Here is a 17,843-nt window from a genome sequence, read left to right as displayed (position 1 = left end):
CTATCTTCAACTTTAAAACTATGAAACTTTGTGAGGGCTCACATAGGAGTATATATACTGTATATAGGAGGCCATGTGAGGTTCACACTGCATATAGAGGGGCTATGGGGGGCTAATACTGTTTATGGGGCAAATACTGTATATAGGAAATATGTGAAGGCTCATACTATATATAGTAGGCTATGTGAGGGCTCATATTATATACAGAGAGGCTATGTGGGGGCTCACTGTATATAGAGAGGCTATGTGGGGGCTCACTATATATAGAGGGGCTATTTGGGGGCTCATACTGTATGTAAGGGGCTGTGTAGGGGCTCATACTGTATATTGGAGGCTGTTTGCGGGCTCGTACGGTATATAGGGGGATGTCAGCATACTTAATTCTACTTAATATTAAGTGATACTATTATTATAAAATAATAATTGTAATTATTTTTGGTAATATTAATGATGAGCAGAATTAAATTCAGCCTATTGGTTTGACCCTCCACAACAGTCACAGTCTCTCTTGTTTCCTCTCTGGAAAATTAATTGCCCACCCCTGTCGTAGTAATAATGCCCCCTCTGTACCCTGCATAGAAAGAGCTTCCTGCTTTTGTATCCCACACAGTAACAGTGTCCCCTCTGTGCCACTACAGAGTAATAATGCCCCCATCTGTACCTAATAATAATGGTGCACTCAGGGCTTCTTACAATAATATTGCCCCAATAATAATAGAGACCCCCTGGGCCTGCTTAAAATAATAATAATAATAATAATAATAATAATGGACCCTGGGCTTCCTTATAATATTTATAGCGCCCCGGGATTTCTTACAATAATATTAATATCCCCGGGCTTCCTTATAATAATAACAGAGCCCCTCTAGGCCTCCTCCATAGTGATAATAAAAGAGCCCCATGGGACAACCTGTAATAACAATGTCACCCTCCTTGGCCTCTTTATGAGACATTAGTGCCCCCCTAGGTATCTTATCTTGTAATAATATTAGTACCCTGCAGTGACTGCAAAAAAATAGAAATAAACTCATATTTTCCTCACGACACTCCCATGCCGAGTGGTGATGTGCTCCTCCTCACTACAGTCTCTGATGTCATCTCATTGCCTGACGTCCATTACGTGGTACCGATCCCTTGCAGTCCCTGCCTGTGGCCGGAAGCAATCTGTGGCTTGCCTTAGTTAAGTGGCAGAGCAGGGAGCTGATGGCTCTCTGCTTCACTATAATTGTTAACAGTTAATAGTGTTGCGGATCGATGCAGCCCACTGCCAGACCGGCCAAGCCAGAATTTGACAGAATTGCCAGATGCCTAGTCCAGCCGTGAAGGAGACTTGCAAGCCTTGCCAGAAGTCAGGACAGCTATCCTTCCTCCCCACAATGCTGCTTGAAGCACAAGGCCTCCAGCTGCAGCCTCTTGTCAGCCATACCTGCTGGGATCAGCTCCAGAAAAGACAGCTGGAGAGGGGCAGCTCAAGGTATGTAGGGGGCTTATATTAATATGGGGTCTACCACTAGATACATGGTGGGAGGGGGTTAGCAAGAGGCTTTAAAACAGGGCCCAGGCACTTTGCATTACTGACAGCAGGTGAAATGGAGCAGTAAGAGGAGATACCGGCATTCTGCTGCTTAGGCTTGAAGGGGAATAAAGCCTGTGATAACACAGCAGGGCAGGAGGTGGGTAGTGTTTATTAGGAGCTTAGACCCGGCTTCTGCATTCAGTGACACTTTCCCTAAACCGTGTGGGGTCATCTAATATTTTTATCATTAATATTACTATTATAAAGAGGCCTGACGGAGCATTATTATTTTTAATTTAATAAAAAAGAACAGGTAGTCACCATTATTATCATTATTATAAGGAGGCCCATAAGGGGCACTATTATTATAAGGAGGTCCGAGCCACACTATTAAAGGGAAACTGTCAGTAAGATCAACCCTCATAAGCCGTCTACATAAAGATGCAGGTCAGAGAAAGTTGAATAGAGTGATGCCTTGATAGCCACTATTTGATGAATGTCTTAATCCAGAGAAATTTACTTTTTTTCTTAATATGTAAATGAGCTGTTAAGATCTATGGGCCGGACATAGATCTCCCTGAGAATCTGCATCCAGGGCTTATTATAAATGAAAAGAGTCATTTCCAGTGTGACACATGTAATGACTGACCGTCTACTCTCCTGATGTACATGTCTCCCACTGATAACTACCTGTTCCATTGAAAATAATCTCTGGATGCAGATTCTCAGGGAGATCTATGTCCGGCCCATAGATTTTAACAGCTCATTTACATATAAAAGAAAATGTGGATTTCTGTGGAATAAGACATCAGATGGCAGATATCAAGGTATCGGTTTCTTCAACGTTCTATGACCTAAATGCCCATATAGATGGCTTATGAGGGTTGATGCCACTGTCAGATTCCCTTTAATATTATCAGGAGAACCAGATGGGCGCTATTATTATTATAAGGAGGGTCAAGAGGTTACTATTAATATTATAAAAAGACCTATTTTGCCAACTTTAAAAACTGGAATTATTGGGAGTAGTAAATTTTGATTTTCTCCATTGGTAGGCAGGGTCATATTTGTAATAAAGACCCCCATCTTTGGAAGTGGTTGTGGCAGAGCACCAGCGTGCTTCATATGCCAGGGTTGGATGCAGCCCCAGCCCCACATGCCCTGTTCCCACAGAAAGATATTTCTGTTAGCGCTGGAATCGGAATTTCTTATTGATACAAAACGCTATAATTTTTATTGTGTATAACAGATACTGATGCTGAGCCTATATTTTTCCCTACTTAAGGGTTGCAAGGCAACTTCCTTATAAGGTAAGATGCCCCTTTAAGATTAGAACACAAGATTCCATTATGACATCACAATTAACCATCACTACTTCTACAAGTGTTTACACTCCTGTTGTCCCTTTGACATTCCGGTGTCATTGCTGTTGGTGTGATAAGCCATATAGCTAGTCATATACTAACCGCGCTTGGATTACTTGAAATGTCTGGAATTCCTCCAGACAGACTTCAGGTGTTAGCACTACTCCAGGGGATTCTTACCACCTATGACCCTGACTTTGTGCTACCACTACCCGATGGCGTCCTCAGCTTCACTTACCGGCTGGTTATGGAGCTTGTGAGAGATTGCCTGACCAAATACCACCAAGGTTGTATAAGCTCAGAATATCTTGAGCATTTACAGCAGAACATCTGGACATTAGTACACCAGGTAAGTAGCAGACAATCTGCACAAATTATATATAATAATAATGGAAAATAATAATGGAATACAAGTTTAAGTTTAACCTGTGCCAAATACCCAGATAAGAATAGCCTGGAGTCAAAACAGGGCAATCAGGCTACATGACAAAGGAGAGGGTGGGATATAAAGGGTTAGTTGAATTAGGGGTGGGAAGGTCCTGGATGCGGGGGGAGGAGGGAATAGGATTGGTTAACCCTTTATGGACCACAGAATTTTTCATTTTTCTGCTCTCATTTTTTCCTCACTTTCTTTCAAGAGCCATAACTTTGTTATTTCTCCATTGGCATAGACATGTGAGGGCTTGTTTTTTTGGGATGAATTGCAGCTTTCAATGGCTCCATCCTATTTACCATACATTGTATTGAAACAAGGTGAAAAAAATTCCAATTGAGATGAAATGGTTCTTTGTGTCACTATATTCAGAGACCCATAACATTGTAATTTTTCTGTTGATAGGACTAAGTAAAGCCTTTTTTTGCGCAGTGAACTCAGGTTTTTATTGATATCATTTTTGTGTACATACGGTGCTTTAATTACTTATTATTACATTTTTTTAGTGAAGTGAGGTGAGCAAAAAAACCTGTAAATCTAGCGTTTTGATTTTTTTTCTCGGTGTTAGGGAATTAATTAACACAATTAATAAACACCTATCTTAACAGATCAGACTTTAACAAACGTGGCAATACCATATATGTTCATGAATTTTATTGATTATTTTCATTTCTTGTTTATTTTCATCTTTATAGGCTGAAGAAAAATCCCAAAGTGGAGAATTGGCCTTTTTCAAACAGCTGGCCCAAAATGTCCTGCTTGTACTGGAGTATCCGGCCTACTCACTGGAGCGTCTGGTAAGGATCTGTCATCTTCTACATCTCATGTCCTTGTTGTCTGATCTTCTCCAGATTACCAGTCATATAGCAGAAGGTCAGATTTATGATGGTAGAGGCCTTCCTCTCTCCGCTCCAGGCAGACACAGGATATTTTATGGCAGCCTGTCTCTGCGGCTCCATCCTCTGTGGTGACAGTCTGTACTCAGCGGTGCGGAGCTTGTATTTCTACCTCTGTCTCACTCGATCATCACAATCTTCCTCCTTGTAAATGCTGCAGTTCTGATAGAAGTTATTAGAGAACAGTTGTAGATACAAGTCGCTTAAATATTAATGTAAATTTACTTGATAGAGCGGCCGTGAATTATCCGTCCAATACTGAACTTGTCAAGTAAATCCAGGTTTAATCCTTCCTGCTTTATATATATGGTAATCTAGTGTTTGAGAAATGTTATATTAATTGTATATCTTATATCCATCAGGAAACATCAAAAGGCGACTCCGCAGAGGGGCAAAACCTAAATGTTGCTGACCCTGATAATAGTCAGCCAGGGCCAAACTCCGATCTGATAGAAGGTAAGACGATCATCTAATATTTTACATTCAAATATTTCGTTATTGAGAACGGCAAAGAATATGTTGATTTATTCTTCATCCTCTGTATAAATAAATAAACAAATAAATAGGAGAAACCTGCATGGTCTGGGAGGGTGGGGAGTGAGCCCCTGATGCGCGTTTCATGTAGGCTTCTTACACACCCGCTGGAAGAAGCCTACGCAAAACTTCTTCAATACCCCTTGGAAGAAGCCTATGCGAAACACATGTCGGGGTCTTGCTTCCCACCCTCCCAGACTGTGCAGGTTTCTCTTTTTTATTTGTCTTATTAATTTTGAGGACTACAGATTGTTCCTATATCTTCTACATTCTAAACAGACACAAACTTGTATGAATACCATTATGAATAGGTTTTGAAGTGATTTTGATCAGTTGTTCTTGGTTTGAAAGAGAGAGCGTTCTCTGTGTCTGACATTCTCTTATTATTTTTTTTATCATGAATTGTTCTGATTAATCAATAAAATTTGTTATGTTTTTTGATATTTGACTTTTTTACTTCCTTTTCTTTTGGTTATTAAGTGCTGATATAGACATTTAATAAATAACGTTTCTTCATTATTTTAGGAATAACTGTGCCGGCAAATACTGATGGTGGAATATGTGAGACACCAGAAATCATCCAGGAATCTGCCAGTGTAAGTATCAGAGGGACGTCTGTATATCATTAGATGACGGGTGTGAATTATACATCCCATATTATATCCCATATGACAATGGGATATCACTGTTCGTCATGTAGATCAGACATATTATGTGTGATAATGGCGTTATTCTTCCTGCCCCCTCTGTGTGATGTCCCTTATCCTTCCCTGCAGTATTGATTTATGTGTATGGGGGATTTCCCTTTATAATATAATGGGGTCTGTGGTGGGTCCGGCTTGTATTACGTTCTCTACAGTGTAATCAGTGGGGACATAATATAGAAGGGAGACGTTCCTGCATCTTGAGCTTTTATTCTCCTGCATTTTCTGTCTTAATGTCATTTCTTATTCCTTTTTAGGCCTTGATCGGATCATTGAACCCAGAGAGAAATCCTTGTAAGAGCGACTATAAACAGATCAAACTGATCAGCAGTGGAGCCTTTGGGTGAGCTTTACTTTGGTATAATATTTATTTCCCAGGGCTCCTTATGATGATGCCTCGGTGTCCTGCCCATGTAATATTCCCATAGAGAAATTAGGAGACCACATCACTGTCCACATCTATCTGTCAGGTCAGTTAGGATGTGACGTGGATGTGGACCCTCCATTGATAATCATTTATGGAGTATTATTTTATGCATTTCTAGACATGGATTTATAGTGATGGCCTCACATCTAGTATTAACCATTAGTACAGGAGATCATTTGATGAGGTCTATAGATGGACTGTTAATAAGAATTTGTAATAAATCATGGATTTTCTTCCTCTCCAGGGCCGTCCACTTAGTGCGCCATAAAGACACAAACCAGATTTGTGCTATGAAGACAATGGACAAGGAGAACCTGAAAAAGCCAAAGAGACTTGAATTGGCCTTTCTGGAGAGGGACATCTCAGCATTCGCTGATTGTCCCTTTGTGGCCTCCATGTTCTGCTCTTTCCCTACTAAACTTCATCTGTGTATGGTCATGGAGTATGTACCAGGTAGGACACATCCATTGTATCTATATCCAGCCCACGTCTGTTTAGTCCTAGCACCTATATATGACCATAATGTGCCCACATGGATGGCAACATATAGTATACAGTATACGCTCTACATTACACAGTATATCTCTATATAGGCCATCTTGTCCCAATATTTCCACTTATTTCATATTCACCCTCATCATGTGTAATTTACATTGAAACAAACCCTCACCTCTCATATTTGCTTTCTCCGATAGGAGGAGACTGTGCCAGTCTTATAAAGCGCAGGGGTCCTTTACCAGTCCCCCTGGCCCGTATGTACATTGCGGAAACGGTACTTGCTGTGGAATACCTGCACAGTTATGGTGTGGTGCACAGAGACCTGAAGCCTGGCAAGTAAGTGACCCCAGTAGTATAATAAAGGGGAAAAAAAATTATAGTTTTTATACAGTCTATGGGTAATTACTTAGGTCTGACACCATTTCTTTCTTTCACAGCCTCCTGATATCATCAACAGGACATATTAAGGTCACCGATTTTGGGGTTTCAAAACTCGGCCTCATGAGACCAAGCTCAGATATCTACAAGGCTTCAACTGAGGACATCACCAGCGAGTTCCTTGATGAAGAGGTAGGCTTTACTTACAAGGTCTTGTACTTTACAGATTTCATCTCTTTCTCTGACAATTTCTCTATAAAACGTTTGCACTGATGTTATTTGACGCAATTATATTTATTGATTATCATCTCATTCTTCTGTTGGTTTCCAGACTTTTGGCACCCCTAGTTACATGGCCCCAGAAATTATCCAAAGGAAAGGCTATGGAAGGCCCGTTGATTGGTGGTCAGTAGGGATCACTCTACATAAATTTCTTTATGGATGTACACCATTTAAAGGGGCTTTAAAAAGAGATATTTTACGCAGTGTCCTTGAGGGTAAGTAAAATAATCTGAATGCTTGTGATGTCACTGTTATTTGGTTTCATTGGTTTTCTGGTTTAATTTCTAGCCTTATTAAGGACATTTTTTATAAAAATAAATGAAAACGTTTCATTTCCTGTAATATTTGTTTCTATATAACAGATAAATTAATTTTGACATATCATAAATACTCTACTCCACCTGATGCTCGGGACATCATCACTCAGCTGCTCAGAAAAGATCCAGCAGATAGACTTGGGACAGGTAATATTATAATAGTATTATGACTTATTACACGTCTGTGACCAGACAAATGGTTGTGTCCATGAGGTTCAGTAATCTACCTACTTATCCATTCCCCATTTTTCATGCTGTGACTTTCAGTACATTTCCTTCATGTCTGCTGTTACATCTTCAGTTCAGGTTAACATAAACTGTACCGATATGGAGCAGTTTCTCTAAAAATGACTCTATCACATTCTTTCTTGTCTTCCTTTTCCAGGAGGAGCAAATGAGATCAAAATGCATCCATTTCTGCATCACTTAGACTTTGACAACCTTCTAAGTCAGAAGCCCCTGTTCGTTCCTGAGCTAAAGTCAGATGAGGACACCCGCTACTTTATCAGTAAGTAAAATGAGACGTCATCTGCAGAAAACTGCTGTGTGTCTTGTCTTTCATTTTATGTGAAGATAAGTTCTCATCATTATTAGTGATAACAGGGTGAATGTCTGACCGGGTCTTATACTAATTATCTCTGATAACACTTGTACTTTGTAGCTCGTTGTAGCAGACACATGAATTCAGATGAGGCGGACACAAGAGAGGACAATGACTGGCCAGAAATAAAAAACTTTGTATCATCTTATCAAAGGTTTTGTAAAGTAAGTATGTGGCTAATAGTATGTCTAAAACCTATAATTACAAAAATGCTTAAAAATAAATCAATTTATTTTTCTCTGTGTGTTTTAGCTAAATATCACCAATACCGGGATGATGACCAATGTAGAGCCTATGTCACCTCCACAGTGTTCCCAAGAGAACAGTGAAAAACACTCAGACATGTGAGTAGATTATTATTATTATGAGATTTAGTTTTGATGTATGTTCAGAACCAAATACAAGACACGAGTAACACAAATCTAAATCCAGCATCCACCACCCCATGATTGCTGATCTCTGTGCGTCTGGCTTGTGATAACACTGCAATAACAGCTGATCATTGTGACCAGCCATTCATTTCCAGCTCATGACAGGCCAATATTACTAGTTGAGGCCGTGGGCAGGGTATCCCCTCTATGTTGTCCTAATTGGCCTCACAAACAGGTGTTCTTCATTTTTTCTATTGTTTTTACTTTTAATTTACTGGTCTTTCTTCTACCAAACAGGCAGAAAGAGTCTTCCTCTTCCAAAACTAATGGAGACAATCAGTGTTTCACTGCTAAAAACAACGAGTCATCCTCGTCCTCATTGTCAGGTATGTACATAGGCCATCTTGCTCTTGAAAGTTACACTGAAGTTTAATCTAACTGATTATATGATAACACAGTGGCTTGCTGCAAGTATGTCATGATAATAAGGGGACATATTTCCTTGGGGAGTCACCACATGGCGGCACACAGAAATGCTACAGGTGCATATTAATCAATTGCATAACTCTATATAGATACAAAGAAAATATTTTAGAAGTTTATGATTAAAAATTTTTTCTGACTTTTTGATTAGAATCTCCAGTTCAGAAGAAAAGAAAATATTTTCTAAAACTGAGAAGACAAGAAAAAACAGAGAAAGTAGAAGAGGGGGAAAGTAGGCGAGGTAAGTGTGACAATAATCTCCCTGTTGTATGATGTCAGTGAGAAGAAGTCATGTGGAGCAGATGTTATCTGTCAGTGGTGGGATTGTCACATGTATGATGACTGACAATGATCCCTGCCCTCTGTGTGATGAGATTCCTCTAATGTTCTCCCACAGTGACACCACAGTAGTACCCTCTAATATGGAGTCCCATTACTTACATTAGTTTTACATCTTTTCTCATAGGTTCCATCTTCCGCCGGATGATATCATTCTGCCGGCGTGGATTATCCAGGGCTGCTCGCACTGTCAGAGGAAGCTGCATTTTTGCCTGCTGTCACCAGGGCACCTTAGACATCTCGAGGACAGAAAACCCCCACATCTAGCGCCCTGAAGAAACTACAGCATGTCCACCATCAATGCTGTACCTGTATGGAAGGATTTGAACCATCTACTCGTGGCCTCCTGACCAGCAAGAAACACCTGCTAAAGTTGAAGGCTTCTCCAAGAACACGTCTTCATCCTTCCATGCCAGATTTAATTAAACTAAATAAATACAAATTTTAAATTGATTAATGTCTTTTAGAATTTAATTGATTATTACTGATATTTTTGGTATATCAATACTATACATCATATACCATATATCTGAAGGGTTGGATTCCAAAGTGGAGAACAGCGGTTCTATGTCTCCGATTAATCCTCTAAATCTCAGCCAAAAGTGGAGGAGAGGACCAAAGCTTCTGTTATTCCTAAGAGCACATATACACATAGCCTTGTAGATGCCAGCAAACCATTGTGAGTTGCTGGCAGCTGAGCTTTAGGAAAGCTCCCTCTCCGGAGATGTCCACTGCCGACAGTGGTGAAAAAAACCATTATAATGAGGACAATATGGCCAAAGGACCCCCGGTGCCTTTGGCCCTAAGCGGTAGCCCAGATTGCCTCATTGTAATCTGCTAATGATTTCACAAGGAATGAAGCCCATAGTGAAGAAGGAAGTCCATGAGAGTGATACCCATTTCAGAACAGAGAGAACTTTCCACTGGCTACAACGGCTTCTGTATTGGCCACAAGTAAATCGAGTGGTGAAAGAAGATTACCGGAAATCCCATCAGGGTGAGATGACTAAACCCCCTAAACACAGAGCATCTATATAGGTGAAGAGGTTTTCTTTCCCTTTGGAAGTGCTGATGGTGGACTATCTCAAGATCAGCCACTCCGATAATGGTTGTCTGTACTGTCTGGTGATGGATCATTTTAATAAGTTAGCAGTCATGACTCCCACCGGGAATCAAAAAGCCGAGTCAGCAGCCTGTGCCATCTGTCATGACTTCATCTGCGTATACGGGTGTCCAAAAAGAATTCACTCTGAGATGGGAGCCTGTTTTCATGGAAAAGTCATGGATGAATTGCACCAACTGTACAACATTGAGAATTCCAGAACTACACCCTACCACCCATAGAGAAATGGGGACTGTGAACGTTTCAACAGAACTTTATGTACATTCTGAGAATTGTGGAGGACAACAGGAAGATGACAGGATGTCACACGCTGTCTAGCGCTGTGTGTCTGCGGTCTATTCTAGATGCCGCTGTAACTTAAACTGTGAAATTCCCTCTTGTACTGCATGGGTTCATGCCAATTCTATTGCCATGTCCTGGTGGATGTGAGTTTCTGTGTGTCTCCTCCCCTTAGCCTTTAAGTAGCCTCGCCTTCCACCAGGTGGTGCAGCTGATAGAGTTTCACTCTATACCTGGAAGCCGTGCTGTGCAGTGCTGTTCGTTTGTGCTGCTGAAGTCCTTTCCTTTGAGATTGCTGTACCTTTGTTCTGCGGAGGGAGGTTTGGGGAATTAGCGCAGGTCTTGTGGAGGAGTTAGGGCTTAGGGTGGAGACCCGAACCTTCTCACCATCAGAGATACTTTTGGGGTCAGGGCTATTCAGGGTTCCCAGTCTAGGGACAGATTAGTTTTCCCTGCTCACCCAGCCCGTATCTGCTATTTCCTCACCAGCATTCCCCTACACCGTGACACAGGAAAATGAAATGGCCTGAATTTGTACCAGAACTGGTCTGGGTGTACAGTAACCGGGTTCATGCTACGACAGGGTACACGCCTTACATGTTGCTGTTTGGACGTAACAGCCGTAAGGTTACTGAGCTAGAGCTTGATCCAGAGGAAGATAGTACGTAGATAAACACCACAACTTTGGTGTGGGAACACCAACATCGGTTAGAAACACTGAGACTTAAGATTGTACAGAAGCCCCAGGGGAAAAGGCATCCTGTAGTAACTCCTGTGCAGGAGGCACCATTACAGCTGGGGAATCGAGTTTTGGTTCAAGTGAAGCACCCTTGGGGAAAATTGGACTACGCATCAGAGGCTGTTCCTCATCGAGTGACAAGGAGAGTACACCCCGAAAGGAGAAGACGTCGCACCAGAGAGAGTGCGGCACCCTTACATGCTACCGATATGTGTGTCTGATGAAGAGAGAATGACCGGGGCTAGCTTAGAGGGTAGGGTAGAGGTCAAAATCACAGGAAGAGTGTTTCAGGGCCTCAGTGTCCCAGAAGAGACAGGTCAGGAGGGACCTCACAGATCTGAATGTACCAACACTGGTGTTTCACCCAGGAGGTATGCGGAAGATGATTTCATATGGCAGTATGTAATACAGCAGACACAGGAGTGTGTTTGGATATTGGTGACTCTGAGACCACCGCCAAGGAGCATCTAGAGCATAAGTAACCTTTCTCATCCAAGTACTGATGAGCTTAAAGAGAGGAGGAATGTAAGGAGAGTGAGTGATTCATATAATAGAAATGAGCTGTAAGGTATTTGTGGGCAGATGCTGCCATGTAGTGATCAGGAATATAGGTGTAGGACCCTGAAAGGGTATTGGAACCAAAGGACAGAAGGCAGGCTGAATGAGAGGAAAGCAGAGCTAGGTACACAGGGGACATGTGATCTGCAGCAGAAAAATACAAAAGCCACAGGGGTCAGGCCAGGAAGTCAGTCGTCGCCCCGACTTGTAACAAGTCACCTGTGGTAGCTAGGCCTGACATAGGTGATGAGTGTGTCCAGAAACACAAGATCAATATTGGATGTGGATTAAGCAAGGGGTGCAGAGTTCTTATGTGACGCCCAGCTGCGCTTGGTATCACAGATCCTGGAAGAGTGCATTGATGGAATCCTCCACAAGAGGCCCCCATAAACATTCACACATCTCCACCTTCCACCTCAGACCAGCAGAGGGAGCCCGTTAGGGATATAAAAAGGGAAGGTGGAGCCAGGCAGTTCAGTTCCTCTGGAGAGTTCAGCAAGTACAGACCTGAATACAGAGTTGAGCTCAGCCTAGTCAAGTCTGTTGAGAGAGTTCCTGCAGTGGAGCACAGTCCAGACTCAGTTGTAGCTCTGAATAGTGAGCTTAGGTGTGCCGGCGCCATAAGATCGGTGAAGCGCGGCAAGCTGCCGTTAGTGTGTATAGCCTAGTGAGGGCCCGAGAAGGCAGAAGGCGAGTGGAGAAGTTAGTACATAGGGGGCAGAGGAGCTTAACTAGCTCACCCCGAAGCAAACATTGTTGGTAACTGTTTGGGAGAGGTTGTGTTCTTGCTCCAACAGAGAGCTGACACTGCCAGACCGGGACAGAGGAGGGCGCTGCAGAAGGAGATCCGAGTCCTGATGTACCAACAGCAAGTAAGGTTAGCGGAAGGTGAAATTGGTAATGTGCGTGTAACGGACCCCACACCCATTGTCGTCCCCCCAATGAGTGAAATGCTCATCTGGTGTAGAGCTGCTATAGGTCTTAGAGGACAGAGCTACCAGGCGGTAGTAGAACCCCTTTGCTCCGAGCACAGACCCACGCTCTTAACCACCAGAGGAGTGGTAGATGTACGCAATGGGAGGGTGCCCGTCCGTCTTCTCAACTGTGGGGAAGATGAGGTCAGATTGCCACGTTATGTCACTGTTGCCAAATTACATGCTGTAAATAACAATTGTATTCACAAGGCGGAGTCCTTAGTCTCACCAGATGAAGTGGAGGATAATGACCCTGCAACCCAGGTGGAGGATTGGTGTCAACAGCTCCATGTTGGGACAGACACCACTTCTGCCCATCAAAAACAGGGTGTACACCGGGTGGTTCAAGAATACTCGCAGGTGTTCAGTAAACATCCACTTGACTTCGGGAGGATTAAGGGGGTTCAACATCATATCCCCACAGGCGACCATGCCCCAATCAAAGAACGTTACAGGCCTATACCACCAGCTCACTACCAGAAGGCTAAGGAAATGTGGCACGACATGAGAAAGGCGGGGGTAATAAGGGATAGTTGTAGTCCCTGGGCAGCTCCCCTAGTGCTAGTTAGGAAAAAGGATGGGAGCATGAGAATGTGTGTAGATTACCGACAAATAAATCGCATTACACATAAAGATGCATACCCTTTACCACACATAGAGGAGTCCCTAGCTGCCTTAAAGTCTGCAAATTACTTTTCCACCCTTGACCTCACTAGTGGGTACTGGCAAGTAGCTGTGGCTGAGGAGGATCGGGAGAAGACGGCCTTTACAACCCCGATGGGACTCTGCGAGTTCAACAGTATGCCGTTTGGATTCTGCAATGCCCCTGGAACGTTCCAGAGATTGATGGAGTGCTGCCTGGGACACCGCAACTTCGAGACTGTGTTACTATACCTGGATGACGTGATAGTGTACTCCAGAACGTACGAGGACCACTTGAAACACCTGGCAGAGGTATTTGATTCACTGTCCCGGTATGGGATGAAGCTGAAGCCCTCAAAGTGCCACCTGCTCAAGAGAAAGGTACAGTACCTGGGGCACATTGTCAGTCCGGAAGGGGTAGCACCAGACCCGGAGAAGATCGCTGCCATCCAGAAGTGGCCGGAGCCGAAGAACCTCAAGGAGGTGCATCAGTTCCTGGGACTAGTAGGATACTACCAGAGGTTTGTAAAAGACTATACTAAGAAAGCAGCCCCTCTGCAAGACCTCCTGGTAGGGCAGTCCCCCAAAGGCAGAAATCCCCCATTCCACTGGGGTAAGGAGCAAGTCGAGTCATTTCAGGAGATGAAGGAGATCCTGACAGGCGATGAGATCCTAGCCTACCCTGACTACAGCCAACCGTTCCTGCTGTATACAGATGCCAGCAACGAAGGGCTGGGAGCTGTCTTAAGTCAGAAGCAGAATGGCCAGGAGAAGTTAATCGCATACGCAAGCAGGAAGCTCCGCCCGACCGAGAGGAACCCAGAGAACTATAGCAGCTTCAATTTGGAGTTCCTGGCCTTGGTCTGGGCCATCACTGAAAGATTTAAGCACTACCTGGCCTCCAGCAAGTTCACTGCCTTCACTGATAACAACCCTTTGACCCATCTTGAAACAGCCAAGCTAGGAGCACTGGAACAACGATGGATGGCTCAGCTGCCAAATTACCAATTTACAATTAAATACCGGGCGGGCCGCAAGAAATGGTGTTGGAGGCCTACCACGATTAGGCGGGACACTTTGGCTGGAAAAAGCTAGAGACCCTGCTGAAGTGTCGATTCTACTGGGTAGTAATGTGCAGCTCCATTGAGCGGTGGTGCCAAGACTGTGGACCCTGTGGCCTCAGAAGAAAAGACTACAGCAGCCAGAAGGCACCCCTGCAACCCATCAAGACGATTCGACCCCTGGAGATCGTGGCCCTGGACCATGTCAAGTTGTCACCCAGCAGGTCAGGGTACTCCTACGCCCTGACCATGGTGGATTACTACTCTAGGTTCCTGGTGGTCGCCCCCGTCAAGGACCTGACGGCGGAGACAGCAGCAAAGACCTTCCAGGCGTGTTTCTGCGGACTCCATGGATACCCTGAGCAGGTGCTGATGGACCAAGGCCCGGCCTTTGAGGCTGAATTGTTTAAGGAGTTGTGCCATCTGTACGGGTGTAAAAAGATAAGAACTACACCGTACCACCCACAAACCAACGGTTTCTGTGAAAAGATGAACAACATCATCATCGACCTGCTGAAGATCATACCACTTGAGGAGAGAAATCAGTGGCCAGACCTACTACCTGACCTAGTGGATCTGTACAACCACATACCCGTGAGTTCCACCAATTGTACTCCGGCATATCTTATGCGTGCAAGACCTGGGAAGTTGCCTATGGATCTGGAGCTTGGTGTAGTAGAACCAGAAGCGGATGTGACCACTGAGGACTGGGACATGACCAGACAAGAGCAGTACAGAAGGGTACAAGCCTGTGTCGAGGACAGTCTCACCTGGGTGAGGGATAAGCAAGAGGCCCACTACAATAAACGTGCACCCGCAGAGCCTTTCACACCTGGTGAAATAGTATTGAAAAGGAAAAGAAGGAACCACAAACTTGATGACCAGTGAGAGAAAGAACCCTACACTGTGCTGAAGTCAAGATTTGATAATAAGAAGACCTGCATAATTAGTCGAGATGGAGGAAGGACAACTGCCACAGTATCCAGGGACCATCTAAAGTTATGTCCAAATCTACTGAAACCCCAAGAAGAAGTGCCTTTCATTATCCAGGAGGAGCCTAAAAAGCAGTAATCCATACTGACTTAGGAGACTTCCCAGCAGATTGGCCCCAACTAGGAGGAGCAGTAATCTTTCCAATACTCCAATTCTTTCAACAACCAGAAGACCCTCCACAGCAAGTTGAACCTGTAAGTGCTGCAGAAGAGCCTAGTGCCGCAGAAGAGCCAGCTCAAGAAGAATCCCCGGACGAAGGATCCCCGGCAGGAGTAGAGCAAGAAGGCCCAGCCAATGGTAGACTTACCAGTTCCAGAGAGAGGTTAAGGCAGTTTTACAACATAGTCACACGTAGAACTGGTAGGGTAATTGATAGTACAGACATTGATACCTCACAGACCACCGCACTACGCAGATCAACACGTAGCACGCGAGGTAAACCCCCTCTCAGGTACAAGCAGTAAGATAGCTAACCTCTGACAAATGTAGATAGTTACCCCTGGGGTATTAAATTGTAATGTACTGTACTAATGTATATTATTTTGTGCTTTGCTTTATTATTGAACAGTTCAAGTGACATGGACACTTTACCTGATTAATTCCTTTATTGTTAGCATAAAGAACTTCGTGGCTGAGGACTGTGTGCAGCCCAAAAACTATTTATTGTATATAATTGCGCTCCCAGGAGTGCCCCTTTAGGTGACCACCGAAGGAAAACCTGTCTGGAGTGGCTCTATTGGAGGTCCAACTCGGGATCTCCATGCCCTGCAGCCACCCCAGGGCCTACGTTGAGGGTTTGGGACAGGTCCCTCAAACCACCAAGTACTCTACTCTGTGAGATGGACATCCTGTTTGGGAACCTCACCACAAGAGACTTGAATTCTGAGGACACTTTGTATTTGTTGATATTATTATGCAACGTTTAAGCTTGGTGCCTCCCATAAAGGGAAGATTGTTAATGTTTCTTATTGTTATAAAATGTACCGGGAGTGCTAAGCTTTGCTAGGGGGGAATGTGACGCCCAGCTGCGCTTGGTATCACAGATCCTGGAAGAGTGCAATGATGGAATCCTCCACAAGAGGCCCCCATAAACATTCACACATCTCCACCTTCCACCTCAGACCAGCAGAGGGAGCCCGTTACGGATATAAAAAGGGAAGGTGGAGCCAGGCAGTTCAGTTCCTCTGGAGAGTTCAGCAAGCACAGACCTGAATACAGAGTTGAGCTCAGCCTAGTCAAGTCTGTTGAGAGAGTTCCTGCAGTGGAGCACAGTCCAGACTCAGTTGTAGCTCTGAATAGTGAGCTTAGGTGTGCCGGCGCCATAAGATCGGTGAAGCGTGGCAAGCTGCCGTTAGTGTGTATAGCCTAGTGAGGGCCCGAGAAGGCCGAAGGCAAGTGGAGAAGTTAGTACATAGGGGGCAAAGGAGCTTAACTAGCTCACCCCGAAGCATTACCGGACACCGGATCCGAGCTTACCGGGATCTCTATGACCCAGTAAGGTATAACCGGAATCCCTGGAGAACTACAGGTCCCAGGATCGCTAAAGTGCTGATACGTAACAGAGCCAGGAGACACATAGGCCCCGTAAGCTGGGAGCGTGTATTCCAAGAAAAGGCCCTACCACAAGGTCAGCCAGCGCAGGACAGAGACAAAGTTAGGCCTAGCTCCAGGCAGGTCAGAAACTTACTACGCAGAGGCAAGAAACAGGAGGCCCTACACCCGCTCATTGGGGAGGATTCTGATATGCACCCTTCACCCTACAGTGCTCTGGGATGTGTCTGAATTTCCACCAGTAAAAGGTACTGAAGTGACTATCGTGTCCGTCCCTGTTCTTGCTCTGACCTGGATTTGTCTCGCCTGCCCTGCATCCCCCCTCCTACGCTGCCCTGAGGCCCTGCTCCACCTGTGGGAAGCGATACCATCTAAGCTGCCTTATCACCGGCCTCAGTGGACTGCCGCAGCGCTGGTGAATCTCACCAGAAACCACAGGTGGCGTCACGAATTTTAATAAAACTAATAAACAAACCAATCCCTTTTTAAAAGCTGACCCCAGAGTACGGGCCCGGGAGCCGACCACCGTGACATCCCGAAGGTCAGGCGAAAGGCCCGGGTACCGAGTCATCCCCATCACCCTGGGCGAGTCACTTACAGAGGCTAGGAGATCCTGATTGTCGAGGCTAAAGATAGCAGATAGCACAGACCCGATTGCAGAAATGGAAATTCGGTCGTGTGAGCGTAGACCCAATTGGAAGGACAGAAATTCGGTTATGTGAGCAGAAGGGAGCATGAGTTGTCTCTCTCTGGAAATTGGAGGCAAGGACAGAAGGTCTG

This window comes from Phyllobates terribilis, unplaced genomic scaffold, assembly GCF_046119375.1.
Source record: "Phyllobates terribilis strain yellow unplaced genomic scaffold, ASM4611937v1 Scaffold_3__8_contigs__length_932513732, whole genome shotgun sequence".
NCBI classification, from domain to species: domain Eukaryota; kingdom Metazoa; phylum Chordata; class Amphibia; order Anura; family Dendrobatidae; genus Phyllobates; species Phyllobates terribilis.
Note: the sequence above shows the minus strand (reverse complement) of the source record.